The sequence below is a fragment of the Nycticebus coucang genome, chromosome 9 (assembly GCF_027406575.1).
Source record: "Nycticebus coucang isolate mNycCou1 chromosome 9, mNycCou1.pri, whole genome shotgun sequence".
Classification (NCBI taxonomy): Eukaryota; Metazoa; Chordata; class Mammalia; order Primates; family Lorisidae; genus Nycticebus; species Nycticebus coucang.
Window position 1 is genome coordinate 100,010,745 of NC_069788.1, and position 16,505 is coordinate 100,027,249.

General features: G+C 35.6%; 1 non-coding gene across 1 annotated transcript; it reads right to left on the reverse strand.

Moving 5' to 3' along the window:
• Positions 1–14,098: 14,098 nt before the first annotated feature.
• LOC128595019 (U6 spliceosomal RNA) lies at positions 14,099–14,205 on the reverse strand. Its single transcript, XR_008382714.1, has one exon. It is a non-coding gene; the product is annotated as a U6 spliceosomal RNA (small nuclear RNA).
• Positions 14,206–16,505: the final 2,300 nt, after the last annotated feature.

The window sequence follows — 16,505 nt, forward strand, 5'->3', positions numbered from 1 at the left end:
TGGTGTGGTGGGGTTAGATGGCTCTATCTTCTATTCAGTTAGTTCTTGTCTGATCCTAGTGGATCATTGACTCTGGTGAAGTCTTAGCTGTGGAGAAATACAAGCAACTAAAACACGCCCCCCCCCAGACAACAACTGGAAGAGGAAAATCAATCCTTCCTATTACCACACAACCAGGGTACCACCTGAGAGGGCCCTTAGGTGATTGGTCCAGGTTAGAAGTTCCAAACCAATTGACCCAGTCAGTAAGAACTCTCAAGTGGGAGAGTTTGAAAGGTCTCTGGCAACTAGATGGCGGAGGTCTACTGGCTGCTCAAATTTGTCTCACTCTAGTGCTCTGTAGAGTCAGAAATGCCCTCCTGTTAGTAGAGTTGGACCAGGGGGCTGTGTCTCTTTCTCCACTTTGCTCCTCTTTCACACCCAGTCACTGGTGGACCCTATAGGGCTGAGGTCCTGCTCCCTTCAATAAACTGATGTGCCCAGGCTTTGTGCCTGTCAGAGTCAAAGGAAGGTCAATGCCCTAGTGGCCCAGCCACTACCCTGTGCCACCAGCTGGCTGGGGGAGCTGAGGCCTGCCTGCTACAGGTACTAGTGAGTGTTCCACTGGGACTCAGTCTAATCCTGAGGGTAACAAGTCAGCAAATGCTTTTTGCCTCCGCCACTGTGCCTTTGTCCCAGCTGCTCTGCAGCACTGGTATCCCTATAGAGTGAGTTTCGGTTTCCTCTGGCAGACCTCAGAGTTGTGGAGGTGTCTCTCCAAGATCAGACTTCGGTGGGATCACTCTAGTGTTGCTGGATTTTTGTGGGAGGTGACCCTGTGCAGCTACTGCCATAGCCAGAGAGTTTTTGGTGTAGGAGCAGCTCCGGGAGTGCAGGGCACATGGATCCAGCAGCAGGGCAAGGAATGTTGCACATGGTTCTGGCAGTGCCTGCTGCCTGGTGACTTCAGCAAGGAGAGTGCTTGGCTCACAACTCTGGCCAGGTGGGGCATAGCACGGAGGCAGGGTGGGTACGGGGGCAGGGCATGGGATGCGTGGCTCTAGCAAGCTCTGGCCGGGCTGGAGTGGGGTGCCCGCAAGAATGCCTGGCTATTTTTTTGTTGCAGTTTGGCTGGGGCCAGGTTCAAAGTCACTACCCTTGGTATATGGGGCTGGCACCCTGCCCATTGAGCCACAGGCACTGTCCAGATTTTATATTTAATCTTATAAAATAATATATTTTCTCCAGACTCTTACACTCTTTCTTTTATTTTTTATATACTTAAGTGATATCTTCTCCATCCGTTTCTAGGGCATCATGTGACATAGACTTAATTTCTCATATACTTCATTTTATGCTTCACACATTTACTGTGCACTATACTTTCTAGTTTCCCAAGAAATACTTAAAAATACATTATAATAAATTACATTGTATATTTAGCAAGGAATCTGAAGGCAGAGCCTTTCTTATCTAAGCTGTAAATGAGAGATTAAAAGTTTTTAGAGATGCACTGCTTCCATAAAAGATCCCCACAGATGGAAGTCTGTTAATTATTCTTAATGGGCTACTTCTTTCATTAATAACAAGTAGGATGTCAACTTGCCATTTGGGAAGGCTTTATTTATGGTTTATTGTGAAACAATTTTATAATAATTGCTTTATTTCTGTGTTTTAGCCTTCTATATGAAATCAGGACATCCAAGTTCTGGCCTTATTAATAGCCCTATGTAGACATGTAGTTTTGTATAAATCCTTCAACTTCTATGAGAGGTTTCTCCCATTTATAAAATGAATGGCAACCAATCTACCCTGTTAGTGAATATAAGAATATTGTGTTCTATAGGCTGCAGTGTATTGGAAATATATGGTGGTATTATTTCATAATTGATGATATGCGTATATTAAAGTGTCACCAACTGCATCCTACTTAACTTTAACTGATACTTTTATTTAAAACAGCAAATACCTAAAATTATGTAAATATAACTTAATAAGTATGTGAGTTTTCTATGGCTGCTACAATAAAACTAGACTGGGTGGCCTAAACAACAGAAATTTATTTGCTTATTGGAGGCTAGAAGTCTAAAATCAAGATGTCTGCAGGGCTGGTTTCATTTTGAGACATTCTTTTTTTTTTTTTTTTTAATTGTAGGTTAATGTGAGTGCACAAACAACCAAATCACAATAATTGAATTTATTAGGTAGAGTCCCTCTTGTAGTTGTGTCTTGCACTCAGAAGGTGTGACATACACCTCTACATTGTGCCCATTCAGGGGGAGCACCCCAAATCTCCTTTCCCTTGCCCCTCCCTCATTCCTTCTCTCCCCAACTTCTATTGAAATGGTTTTTTCTCTGCTGTAGGCATGAATTAGTTCCTCTACTGGCTTCATATTTGTACTGAGTACATTTGATATTTGCTTTTCCATTCTTGTGATACTTTACTGAGAATATGTTTCAACTCCATCCAGGTTAATATAAAATATGTAAAGTCACCATCTTTTTATGGCTGAATAGTATTCCATGGTATGCATATACCATAGCTTGTTAATCCATTTCTAAGTTGATGGGCATATTTCCACATCTTTAGTTATTGTAAATTAAGCTGTGACAAAAAATCTAGTACAAATGTCCTTATGATAAATTTTTTTTTCCTTCTGGATAGATGCCTAGTAGTGGGATTGCAAAGTCAAATGTGAGATCTAATTTGAGTTCTTTGAGAATTCTTCATACTTCTTTCCAAAAAGTCTGTATTAGTTTGCAGTCCTACCAACAGTATAAAAGCATTCTCTTCTCTCCACATCCATGCCAGCATCTGCAGCTGGGATTTTGTGGTGTGGACTAATCTTACTGAAGTTAGGTAATGTCTCAGGGCCGTTTTGATTTGCATTTCCCTGACAATCAGGGATGATGAGTATTTTATCACATGTTTGTTATCCATTCATCTGTCTTCCTCTGAGAAGGTTCTGTTCATGTTTCTTGCCCACTGGTAGATGGGATTATTAGCTCTTTTTTGTTGTTGATTTATTTGATTTCTCTATAGATTCTAGTTATCAAGCCTTTGTCAGATTTGTAGCATGCAAATATCTGTTCCTATTCTCAAGCTTGTCTATGCTTTGATTAAGGAGGCATCTTTTCTTGGCTACGGGTGGCTCTCTTTTCCCTTCTATTCTCATGGGACACGTCTGTGTCCTAATCTTTACTTCCTATAACTACACAAATTGTTTTGGGTTAGGGCCCACCCTAATGATTTCCTTTAACTTAATTACCCCTTTAAAGACCATCTCTCCAAATACAGTTACATTGTGAGTTTCAGGGTTTTAGAACCTCAACATATAAATTTGGGAGAGGAACAACACTGTATAAAGATGTTTCCTAAACTGTGGTCTGCTAAGCAGTTGTGTCCAGATATGTAATACTTTAATAAAAGATTATAGTAGTGAAATGCATTGGGAGAATGCTAAGTAATATACAAACAAGTTTTTGTGTGTTTCTTTGAGATTGTTGTGTGTCTTTTTAAAAGCTAAGGAACAGTATTTTCTAGCAGAATATCACAGAAGACAAACTTTCCTAAATTTATTTGACCAAAGAACTGGATTTTTGTGGTTTATAAAAGGCTTCTACAGAGACATCCTAACCTTTGGGCCATTTTTGGAAAGATAACAAAATTCTGACATACCTGAAATATGCATTTTAGGGTGGGACCAATTATGGATGTGCAGAGTAACCATCTTTACCATATTTGAGTGGAGAAGAAAAAAAGTCATTGGTTAAAAGCCAAATGCAGCATTTCTTCTGATGCAAGCAATTCTCCATAATTGCCATTGTATTTCACTTAAGACAGACGTTTATATCTAGGTTTTGTTTTTCCAGGAAAAGTGAATGTTTTTGTGTTAATAGGTTATATTATATGATTTTACGGTCAATAATATAAATGATTAATTCTCAAGTATGGATTAATAAAATATTAATTTCCCTTTTTCTTATTAAGACCTGGAGTAAATGAGACAAACAAAGATATGACTGGTTGAAGAATAATAGGAAGGGCTTACAACGGTTGTTCTTAAACCACACTTTACATGTAAGTTACATGATAAGACTTTCAACATAAAAGTAGTCTAGCCTTATGCCTTTTTTCTGATTCAAATATTATAGGGTAGGGCTGAATTGGTTTAAAACTCTAATTATGATTGTCATGTGCAGTCTGGGATAAAACTATGGCTTAGACTCTAGTGTAAGTAGTGTGATAAATCTATTAGGGAGAATTCCGGAAACATTAGTCACTAGGGTAAGATGACAAAATATGAAACAGAGAATTGGTAGTGGCATAAGAAGTGAAATAGAAAAATACAAAAGTCTTGTTGGTCACATTCCCTGAATCAATGAGAAGGAGAGAAGTGATAAGCAAGTACTGAAAGCAGCTAAATAAATTTCATCTTCCAAAATTGAAACTCGACACCCATTAAATAACAACTGTCCATTTCTCTTTATTCCTGACCCCTTGCAACCACCACTCTGTTTCTATGAGTTTGACTCTTCTCAGTACCTCATATATGTGGAATCATACAATATTTATCTTTTTGTGACTAACTTATTTTATCTAGCATAATACCCTCAAAGTGCATCCATGTAGCATATATCATAATTTCCTTCTGTTTAAGGGCTGAGCAATATTCTACCACATATATACACCACATTTTGTTCAGTCTTGCATACAACTATAGACACATGGGTAGCCTTCACCTACTGATTATTGTGAATAATGGTGCCACAAAAACAGACTTTTGTTCCAAATCTCCTCCACATCTTGCTTTCAGTTCTTTTAGGTATATACCCAGAAGTGGAAATGAAAAACCATACAGTAATTCTATTTTTAAGTTTTTGAGAAAACCCCATACTATTTTTGTAGTGGCTATTCTCACCAATAGCGCTTAACGGTTCCCTTTTCCTTAATTTCTTGATACTATTGTTTATTTATTTATTTGACAGTAGCTATCCTAAGAGTGTAAATGATATCTTGTTATGGATTTGATTTGCATTTTTCTATTGATTAGTGACATTGAGCTTGTTTTCATGTCCTTAGATATTTGTGTATAATTTTTGGATCAATGATCTATTCAAGATTTTTACATATTTTTAAATTAAGTTCTTGTTGTTGCTTTGTCATGTTTTTGTTTTGGTTATTAAGTTCAAGGAGTTCTTTACATGTTCTGGATATTAATCACTTATCAGATATACGATGTGCAAATAATTTCTCCCAATCCACAGGTTGTTATTTTTCTTTATTAATTAAATTTTTTGATTGTCAGAGTTTCTAATTTTTATAGAGTCTAATTTATCTATTTTTACTTTTGTTACCTGTGCTATTGGTGTCATATTGTAGAAATCATTACCAATCCAATGTCATCAAAATTTTCCCTTCTGTTGTCTTATATAACAGACATTATGTCCGTTATATGTCTTTATTATTTTAGCTCACATATCTATGTATATGTACATACATACACACACGTATATATGTGTATATATACATACATATATGTGTATGTGTATATATGTGTGTGTCTTTGATATTTCTTGAAACCTTTTATTTTTTAAAGTAAGAAAAACATATATTTTATTTATTGAATTTTTACAAATTTTTACAAAGTTTTACAAATTAAATCCTCCATCAGATTGTTTTTTATCTAACCAGCCAGTATGTACAAAAAAGCATTCCAAGGATTTCAGTGGAAATTTTGAAAGTGAAGTCTTTATCAGTGCTCTTTATTTCTTTGCGGGAATTTTAATTAACATCTACTGTTCTTCAGCTTGAAGGGCTGCTTTGAGTATTTCCTGTAAGGCAGATCTACTACCCTGTTTCCCTGAAAATAAGACATCCTCTGAAAATAAGACCTACTTACAGGAAAGATAAGACGTCCCCTGAAAATAAGACCTAGCGCATCTTTGGGAGCACACCTTATAATAAGACACTGTCTTATTTTCGGGAAAACAGGGTAGTGATGAATTAGCTCAGTTATATTTATCCCAGATTGCCTAATTTCACTTTCAATTTCGAAGAATAGTTGAATTTTATGTGGAATTCTTGGATCAAAATTCTTGGATTTTGTTTTTTATTTCAGAACTTTGAGTATATCATCTCACTAACTCTGACCTCCATGATACCTAACATGAAATTAGCTGTTAATCTTTTTAAGGAGCCCTTGTGCATCGTTCATAACTTCTCTTGCTGCTTTCAAGATCATCTTTTTGGCTTGAAACAGTTTCATTATGATATTCTCGGTGTGGCTCTCTGAGTTTATCATACTTGGAGTTCACTGGGCCGTGTGGATATGTAAATTAATGTTTTTTAAAATCAAATTTGGGACACTTTTGTCCATTATTTATTCAAATATTTTGTGTGCCTGTTTCTCTCTCTCATGTCCTTTTGAGACTCACATTATATACATATGATGGCATACTTGATGATGTCCCAAAAGTCTTGTAGGCTGTACTCATTTTCTTTATTCTTTTTTCTCTGTGTTTTTCAAACCAGATGATGTCAACTAATCTAAGTTTGCCATGATTCTACTGCCAAAGTAAATATTCTATGAGCACATCTACTGAATTTTTTTTACTTTAGTTATTATATTTTTATCTCCAGAATGTCTATTGTGTTCTTTTTAATATTTCTATTATTTTTATTGGTAATTTCTATTCGGTGAGATAGCATTCTCATAATTTACTTTAGTATTACACACATAGTTTCATTTATATATTTTAATTATACTTAAAAATAACTGATTTAAATATTTGTCTAGTAATTCCAAAGTCTGAATGTCTTTCTTTCTTAGCCATCTTCTGCCAGAAAAGCCCTTTAAAAATCAGCACCCCACAAAATTTAATCTCTGATGTAAAATCATGTATCAGTCTCTTTAAATTAATATCCCTGGTTACTTTACTATCCAGTTCAATTTGAAAAGTACTAAAATAGTAAAAGAATTTGAGATATAGGTTGATCCCAAGAGGTTAGACAAGGTATACACTATTCTGAGTTTTCTTTTTCCAGAGTGGGTGATGAAAAGGGCACACTTGAGAATAACACCTGTTATTTTTTTCTACCACTTTCTAAAAATAGTAGATCTCAGTATGAATCTTGAAGAATGGCATTCTCCCACTTTTTCTACTTTCTCTGATATATGCCTCTACTTATGCCTTTCCTAGGTCTCCCACCTGTACACAGTTCATTTATAACAAAATTCTAGTCTAGATAGGGTCCTTAGAAAATCATCTAAAATTATATTAGTCATAAAAATGTAAGAATACCCTAGAAACATTTCTAAAGCTTTGGAAATACAGTTACATACAGTTACCAATACCCTTGATATTTTATTGTGCAAAATGTGACACATTTTTCCAACAGAGCTCATTTCCAGTTCTGGTGTTATCTCCTTAGTACTTATGTAGGAAAGGCTCTGAAGAAAACTGTTATATGGTGCACATTTCTTATATTAGAAATTACTCAAGGAATTTAGTGCAATATATGATAATGAAGCCATGTTTTACATTACATTCAGCAATGTAATTGGATCTAAATTGAATTTATGTCAATGTTCTATTTGAAAATAAATAATAAGAGGAAGAGTTTATGAGTAAGGTTAGAACCAAAGACTGATCTGTTAACCACTATTTTGATTCATCAGTATCTTACAGAGAAGCATATGCCTAAGTTCTTTTCTATTTTGATTATACTGTGCATTGAATGTAACCCCAGAGAATTTGAAAATTCCAAATATACATATTCAGTTCAGGTGTGAATGGTAATGTGAAGCTGAAAGTCATGTGTGAATTACTCAACATTTTTGATGACAGAAATTCACTTTGAGAAGAAGAATAGAAGGGGATGTCCAGAATCCTAGGGAAAGGAACCTTTTTGTTCTTGAGTCCATACATCAAGGAGGAGAATGCATGCTACATTTAGATAGTGGACATTTATTTGAGGTTACTTATTATATTAAAATAGTCAATGTTGCATCAATTAAAATTTTTAGGTAAAAATAAAACAAAATAACCAAAAGTGTAATCCAGACACTTTCTCAAGATTATCTAATAAATGGGTATATGTAAATGAAAGTTCTAATTTGATTTAATTTAAATCTATATTTTCTGAAATAACAGGATGGCAGTTTGCTCTAGTGTTTTTATTTTATTGTTTATTGAGATGTCTATGTCTAGCCCAAGAATCAGAATTAGACAAGCTGAGTTCTGTACTTTTTTGTAATGGATATTTTAAAAAATGTCTTATGGATTCTTGTGCTCACAGATGAAAAATAATGACTTACATTTATCTTCATGTTTCTGGTTAATTAGATATTCTCAAGAGACTAAATGACAAATAACTAAGATGGAAATAATGGAAAAATATTAAGTAGTTTAAAGTACACAATTTAATCACTATTTTGAATTAAAATACCCGGGGAAATTAATTTTTACTTAAATAGCTACATTTTGTTTCAAAAGTGCCTAATACTCCATATTTTTTTTTAGTTCTTTCTGTAATTAATACTTGTTTTGACTCAATCCTGATTGTACTGTACTCATTTCCAAGATAAGGAATCTAAAGCAAATTATTAATGCAGATTATGAATCAACCCAGACCTTGTTAGTAAGAAGACCAAGATAATTTCTATATTTCTACTACAGCATTTTGCCTCAAGAAGAAAAATCACTAAGAAGCTACTGAAGCTACTGTTTTATATATTATATATCTATCTTTCTATCTCTATATTGAAAATAGCATCTCTGATCTCCAGCTCTTCAATTCAGAAATTCATCTATGGTATTACATAAAATATAATTCATTCATCAACATCAATGTGACTATGGTGTAGAAAAAAGCATAACAAAACTTGATTAAAAAAACTATAAAAATGGGTAAAAGTTATTCATATTTATTCTCTGCTAATCCAAGAAATGCTTTTTTTTTTTTGCAGTTTTTGGCCAGGGCTGGGTTTGAACCCACCACCTCTGGTATAAGGGACCAGCGCCCTACTCCTTGACCCACAGGCACCTTTTTTTTTCTTTCTTAAGGGAAGGGATATAATAATGGAAGAAAAATTAAAGACCAATGAAATCCTTCCATTTCAGTGTCAGGCATGTTCATATATGTCATTCAATTTTGTAGTTGCCAGATCATTTTTTTTTTTTTTTTGACGAAGGATTCTTTATTTACCAACACATTTCAAGATTAAGATTATAGCATCAGTAACCATCAGTAACTGGCTAGACAAGAGATTATACTGAGGCAGATGATACAGTTCAATGAACTATGTGATCCAGGCAGTACACACTTGGTAAAGCTCTTCTTGGGATTCTGACATTTTGGACTTAGCAGTTAAGAAGAGACTTTGGAGAAAGGCAAACGAAAGTAAAAACAACAAAGCCACATTAATTTTTCTTTTAAACTATTAAACCACATTCTAAATCCTAGTGTCTTTTCTTTCTTTTTTTCTAATTAAATCATAGCTGGTGGTGAGTAGGGGGAGGGGGATTGGTGGGATTACACCTGTGGTGCATCTTACAGGGGTATATGCAAAACGTGGAATGTAAATGTCTTGGCCCAGTAACTGAGATAATGCCAGGAAGGCTATGTTAACCATTGTGATGAAAATGTGTCAATGTCAAAAGGTCTGTGAAGCTAGTGTATGATGCCCCATGATCATGCCAGACCATTTTGAGGTGGAGTATCCCTACTTTAGAGATGAGGAAACTGAGACTCAAATATCAGTTAAAACATATTTACTTGAAAATCTTGGATTTAAAATAAATTTTGATTTCAAAACCTTGCTCCATCTATACCATGGGATATGAGCGAATCCTCCTAAATATTCAGAATTGGTGAAAATTACAGAGAAATAGTATTTAAGCATTTTTATTTACAATTTTTACAAGATTCCAAACTAAGTATTTTTTTAAAAATAAAAATATGAAAAATATAAAAAAAGAAGAAAATATACTTCACATAATGATTAAGAATTTAGATTTTAGCATAGCAAAGTATAGATGTTTTCTTCTGACACCACCCATTGTATCTTGATTTGGAATATACACTTCTTAAAATGCTTTATTCACATTTTACAAAGATGTCTGTAAGCTCCTTATTTCTGTTCTGTACTGCCACAAGAAGTTTTACCTTAAATTATATCGGAAAACTGTGGGTTCCTTATTTGTATCTTATAATTTAAAAATGAAGAAAATCTATTATATCCTGATCTTTAGACTTCCCAATTATTGCTTTGAACAAGGTATCTTTTCAATCTCCAGCTGAAAGAGAGTAGATCCAGAGCAGGCTTCTTTCTGTCTCTGTCCCCATTACAATTTGGCCTTGACCTTGGCTGACTCATTTGAGGGCATAAGGAAAACGTAGCAGGGATCTCATTTGATGAAAGGCAGAGGATGGTGATAAAGTCCACAAGGAGTGGAGATAGGAGAAAAGTTGACATTTATACTGAATGATGGTGATTAATAAAAGGAGAATCTCTCTAACTTCTTTCCATGTTTAATTCTGTGCCAGATTCAAGGCTACACTTACGATCTTCTTAAATTTATTGTCTATTGACAGAAATATAGCAGATGTTTTCAACACAAATGTAACTAATTACAGGGAAATTCTTACCCTTATGAAAGGCCACATCATCAAATAAAACAGCTGAAAGAACGGGTAACTTGAAGTTTAATTTTACGGTGCAACTTCAGGATAAGGTTGCAGGAATTAGCACAATGTTGAAGGTTAAGCCAAGAATCAACTTTCACAAATATGTCAAGGACAGTACTAGAGATATATTTGGAGAGGCTCACACTGTGCACTCCTTGTATCTTAAAGAAACACAAAACATCTTTACAAACCTGGCTATGTGTGTGGAAGGTGGCGATCAGGGTATAAAGCATGAAAGGGAATAATAACATTCTGATTTTTCAGCATCCACTACAGATTCTCAGATTTGGTAATAGTTTCCTATTTCGTAGAACTTATAATTAAATGTCCATCTCTGGTGCCAAACATTTTTTTTTTTTTTTGGTGCCAAACATTTTTAAGAGTTTGTTATGCAGCTGTTAGTTAGCTGAAGAAAGGAGCTGATTTGTTTTTACTCATGAGTCATTCTGTTCACTTGTTTTAGTGCTACTTTCACAGTTGGTATTCTCTGCTGGGCACCAATGTTTAATACAATATAACTCATTCTTTATGCCCATTCTCAAAGATTCTTCCACGTTCCTTTATCCCAGATCTCTTTGCCATTATTCTTCAATTTTACTTTTTCAGCCAGATTACTGACCAATCAGGTAAGCCATTTGAACAATCCCAGCAATATGCTAAACATGACACAATATCCTTGCCAGGAAATTGACAATTAAATATACCAATTAACTCTCCCTTACCTTATATGATACCCTGCTCTCTCTCCTCCCTTTGAACAGCACCCTCAAGATCCAGTCTTAAAGTTATCTTATGAATTGCTTGAAGTACAACATAATGGTCTCTTCTACAGCTCCTTTGGCAAATTACATCTCTCTTGCTATAACCTGCACAGAAAGTCCCAGTGAACTTTTTGAGATATGACTTTGATTATGGGCATGCTGCCCAGGAAGTGAAATGGCAGCAGAACGTCAGGAGGGCAAGCATTGTCTTATAAGGGCTTGATCCCTGAAAGGTGTTTGCATATGCCTCAATCAGAGGAAAGGACTTTTCCTTCCCACAAGGGTGAGTGGGCACTTCTGCAGACCCAGATGGTTTGGAGATTCATGCTTCTTGAATATGGAAATTTCCCCTATCCATGTATCTCTATCTTTCTCTATCAGGGTCCTCGTTTTAGCAGAGGAGACTCGCCTAAGATGAGAATTCATCACCTCTGATCTTCACCTGTGCCCAGTCATCATGTGATTGATCTTCTGCTCCATATGTCTTCTCGCTGAAGGAGAGATCCTCCTTGAGTACTTCCAAGGAGTCCCTCTGACTCTCACAGTGTTCCCTTATTGATTAACATATTGCTATGGTTTGGATGTTTCACTCCTCTAAATTTAATGGTGAAACTTTATCCTCAATGTTGGAGGCCTAATGGGAGGTGACTGGGATGTGGTGGAGGATTCCTCATGAACAATATGCTGCCATCTCACACTAGTAGTTCTTGTGAAAGCCAGATGTTAAAAGGGCCCTGGAAACTTCACTACACCTCTCTTGCTTCCTCTCTCACCATGTGGTGTCTACACAGCTCACTCCACTTCACCTTCAGCCTTGCATGGAAGCAGCCTGAAGTTCTCATCAGATGCCAAATCTTCCATCCATCCAACAGAATCATGAGTAAAATAAATATTTTTTTTCATTACAAATTACTTCGTCTTAGGTATTCCTTGATAGCAATCACAAAATGGATCAGGGCATATATCTAAGTCTATTATATTTATTTTTTCTTTTGTGGAATCAATGAAAGTGAGCCTTAGCCATTCCTTTCCACAGTCTTTATGCTTATGATTGCTGTTATCCCTGAAATTATGCTAAAATATTGCTAGTGTATCTCCTTCTACCTGTACCCATCTCAACCCACCAAATGTTTAATTCTAGCAATCACACAGCTTTAGCACGTCAGGCACCATCAGACTATCAAAAATCCCTCCTCTGCCCAGGCACAGTAGCTCACACCTATAATCCTGGTACTCTAGGTGGCTGAAGGTGTTTGGATTGCTTGAGCTCAGGAGTTCAAAACCAGCCTGAGCAAGAATAAGACCCCATCTATATGGAAGAAAGAAAGGAAGGAAGGAAGGAAGGAAGGAAGGAAGGAAGGAAGGAAGGAAGGAAGGAAGGAAGGAAGGAAGGAAGGAAGGAAGGAAAGAAAGAGAAGGAAAGAAAGACTAGCTCGGTGCTATGGCAATTGCCTGTAGTCCCAACATTCCCAGCAGATGATGTGTAATGGTACACTGACCGTGATGGGGATTTGGGTAGGACATCATCAACATCTGCCACATGAGAAGAATCAGGGAAGTTTCTGCAAGTAAGGAACAACTCTACTGATTACTAAACAATAGCTGAAGAAGTACCAACATGAGCAAAGGCGTGATGACAGGTGCCACGTATGAAAAGAACTGCAATTATTTTGCAATTCATGTGAATCATGGGAGATGAAGCTATAGATGTTGATAAATGTGTTCTAGAGAGAATTTTATCTTATTGTAAGAACACTGTACTTTGCCTTGTAGAATAAGAGGAACTGGGGTGTTTAAAAAGTGAAGAGCTGGAGTGATCTCTGTAGTGAAGATACAGGAGCCTTGGTCTTTTGGTGCTAAGTCCATCTATTCATATGGGGATTTTTATTTTTATTTATTTATTTTTTGTTGTTGCAGTTTGGCTGGGGCTGGGTTTGAACCTGTCACCCTCGGTATATGCAGCCAGCACCCTACTCACTGAGCCACAGGTGCTGCCCTACATAGGAATTTTTAATCATTTACTATTCACAGTACTTAACAAAACTTGCTTGTTTTCAATTTCCTTCTAGAGCTAATGTGTGATAGATACCTTAAATCCACCACTGGCATTGCCTGCCTTTGTGTGGTGGTACATATCCTCAAAGTGTCCTTCCAATAGCGGAGGGGGATTTGCATCTTTGATCTATGTGCTCTTTTCCTCTGAATTCCATTGGAATAGCAGCAGATGTTTGCAAGGTGTTTCTCTAGATGTCAGGGTGAAAGTGTATGATCATGACACATAGGCATTTGCTTTTGCTAAAGGAAGCCAACTAGTCTAGATATACAAGTTACACCTTGGTCTGTTTAGTCCCAGTGTTTGGCCAATAACCCAATTTATTTTGTACTAAATCTCAGAGAACCATCTGGTCAAATCAGTGGTTGTTGTAACAAAAACAGACTCTTGTGATCTTTATAAAAAAAAAAATATCAACAAAGACACCTACACCCTTTCTTTTTTTGAGGATTCCCTGCCTAAACCTGTCTTTCTTAAATAGAACCCTAACAGCTTCTTAGGAACATTCTTCTGTGTATATGTAGGCTGGTTTAGAATAGCAAATCCCAATGGAAAGAAGAGCAAATAACAACTATATTGATATCTTTTTTTTTTTTTTTGCACAGACAATGCAAAAATATGGAACGCTTCACGAATTTGCATGTCATCCTTGCACAGGGGCCATGCTAATCTTATCTGTATCGTTCCAATTTTAGTATATGTGCTGCCAAAGTGAGCACCTATATTGATATCTTAAGCTTTAGGGGACAGTTACTGGAACCAGTACAGCCTCAGGGAGACCATGATTAAGAAAGCCAACTCTCTAGAAAATAGATTATACAGATAACAATGATGGCTTTTGAGAAGTAAGCAAAATCAAGTTTTTTTCCTTCAATTTTAGATTTTACAAATATCTACAAAATATTTTATTTAAATAATTTATTAATATAATCATTACCTTTCAGAATATAGAACCATAAAATGTACTTTAATAAATAAGTTATTTTTTGTACCTTAATCAATTCTCTAGTTTAAAAATATTCTGTAAAAGCATATGGCAGACATGTGCACTAGAAATTTATTAACATGTTCTAATATTTATTTATTACCTTTACTCTTGAATAATGACCTCAGGATTTTATATTATATGCTAGAATAGGAAAACTTTACTAGCTATTCTTTCAGAGCCTGAAGGTCTTGTAAAATTCTGACATATAACAATGTGCTGTGCAAACAGCAGTCCCCAACGACAAAAACTATTTTTGTTTCTGAAATAAACAATGAAATTTTCTTGCCTTGAAAGAGGGCAATGCAAACTCAATATCAAGAGGAAAGACTGTTTTCACTGCCCAGAACCAGGCATTCAATAGGGGTTATGTTTTAACATTATACTTGTAAACTTGTATAGCAAAGTTTTAAGGTCCAAAGTCAGAAAACGTTTAGAGGGCATATAACAGGTTAAAAAATATAGAAAATATCACCAAAATAAGATGCATTACTTTTTCCAATCAACATGTAAAATAATCGAAGGCTATTTAGCGATTACTGTAGAAAAAATTATTATTACCCTCATCTCTCAATTCCACTTTCATTCCCCTCACTAAAGAAATGTAATTTGAACCCTAATTTAGATTAAAAATCAAAGCATCAATATTAACATATTGTCAAAATAAGAACACCTGTGTGCACACAAAGCAACAATCTCATTTATCTCCCAGCATTTGGGCCAACCTGGAATTTCAGTCTGGCACCAAACATGGCACCTGCCTACAGACTCATAGGGGAACACAGTCCTTTGGAGTACACAGATCATAGTATCTGCGTACAGTATACAGTTCTTATTCATATACTCTCATCCTCCTATCCCCTCTAGCGTCCTACCTGAGTGCACAGTCTGAAATCCCTTCTAAAGACATCTTATTCTCTCTACCTATCAAGCAAGTAACTTTCAAACCCATATTACTTGGTTCTGGATTCCTTTATGAACTATTGCAATTGAATCAATTACTTCATTTCATTTTAATCTATTTCTATTTCCCATATCCTAAGAGAGTGCCTTGGGTATAATTTTTCACACATACATGCAAAACTAGCTATTGGTCTTTGCCCATTCTTTCTATGAAATCTATAGCTTGTTAGATGAGTTTAAAAAGCACAGTGGGCAGTGTAAGTGCAAATAAGTGAAACAAAAATAGTTGTAGAACAACTTGGCTAATGAAACTTTCCAAGACGTCACCTCTTATTAGAATTACTGACACCTAAAAAAGAGAGGAGGCTGGTCTGAGTCCTGAGTTTCCCAGCTTGAAGTTAAGTTAAGTTTAGAGAAGAGAGTTTAGAGAGAAGTTTAGAAAGAAGAGTTAATGCTTTATTACCTGGATTGTTACTTCTTTGGGTCAACTGTTTTTAGTTGTCACTATTTCTTTAGCTTTTTTTTTTTAAGTTGTTATTTCATTTCTCCACTCAAGAACAGGGCAAAAACCACATTTTATAAATTAATCATTTCAGACTCTTGCTCTCTTATGGGGCATTCATCTTTCAAGGTCTTTCTCAGGAAAAAAAAAAAAAAATGATAGTTTACATCAGCAGGAAGTGTGTGCCAAATGCCTTTAGCCTGGAGAGATATGAAGCTTTTAAATCTTTTTTAGAAAGCAGGCTTTATTGTTGCACTCATTATTAGTATGATTCCTGATTGTATCATTCTGAAGACAAAGCTTTGCCACTACAACTAGAAAAGAAGGAACAATACCTGTCACCAAATATAACAGGGAAATACCAAAACACCAGATTCGAAAGATTCTCCAACATGTGGAGAATAAGATTTCTCTGTGCACTGTTTTAGCTCCAAACTGGAAAGTGTACCATTGCCTACCTGCTCTGATACAATGAAATTCAATGATAATGTAGCATGAGACTATGCCTTGAGACAGATCAGGCTTTAATCCTCTCCCTCCCAGATATCTCTTTGGATAGTATGATGTGATAAACATGAAGGGTTATCTATTTATTTTCAGGCAAGAAGAAGGATGAAGCTTGTGTCTTT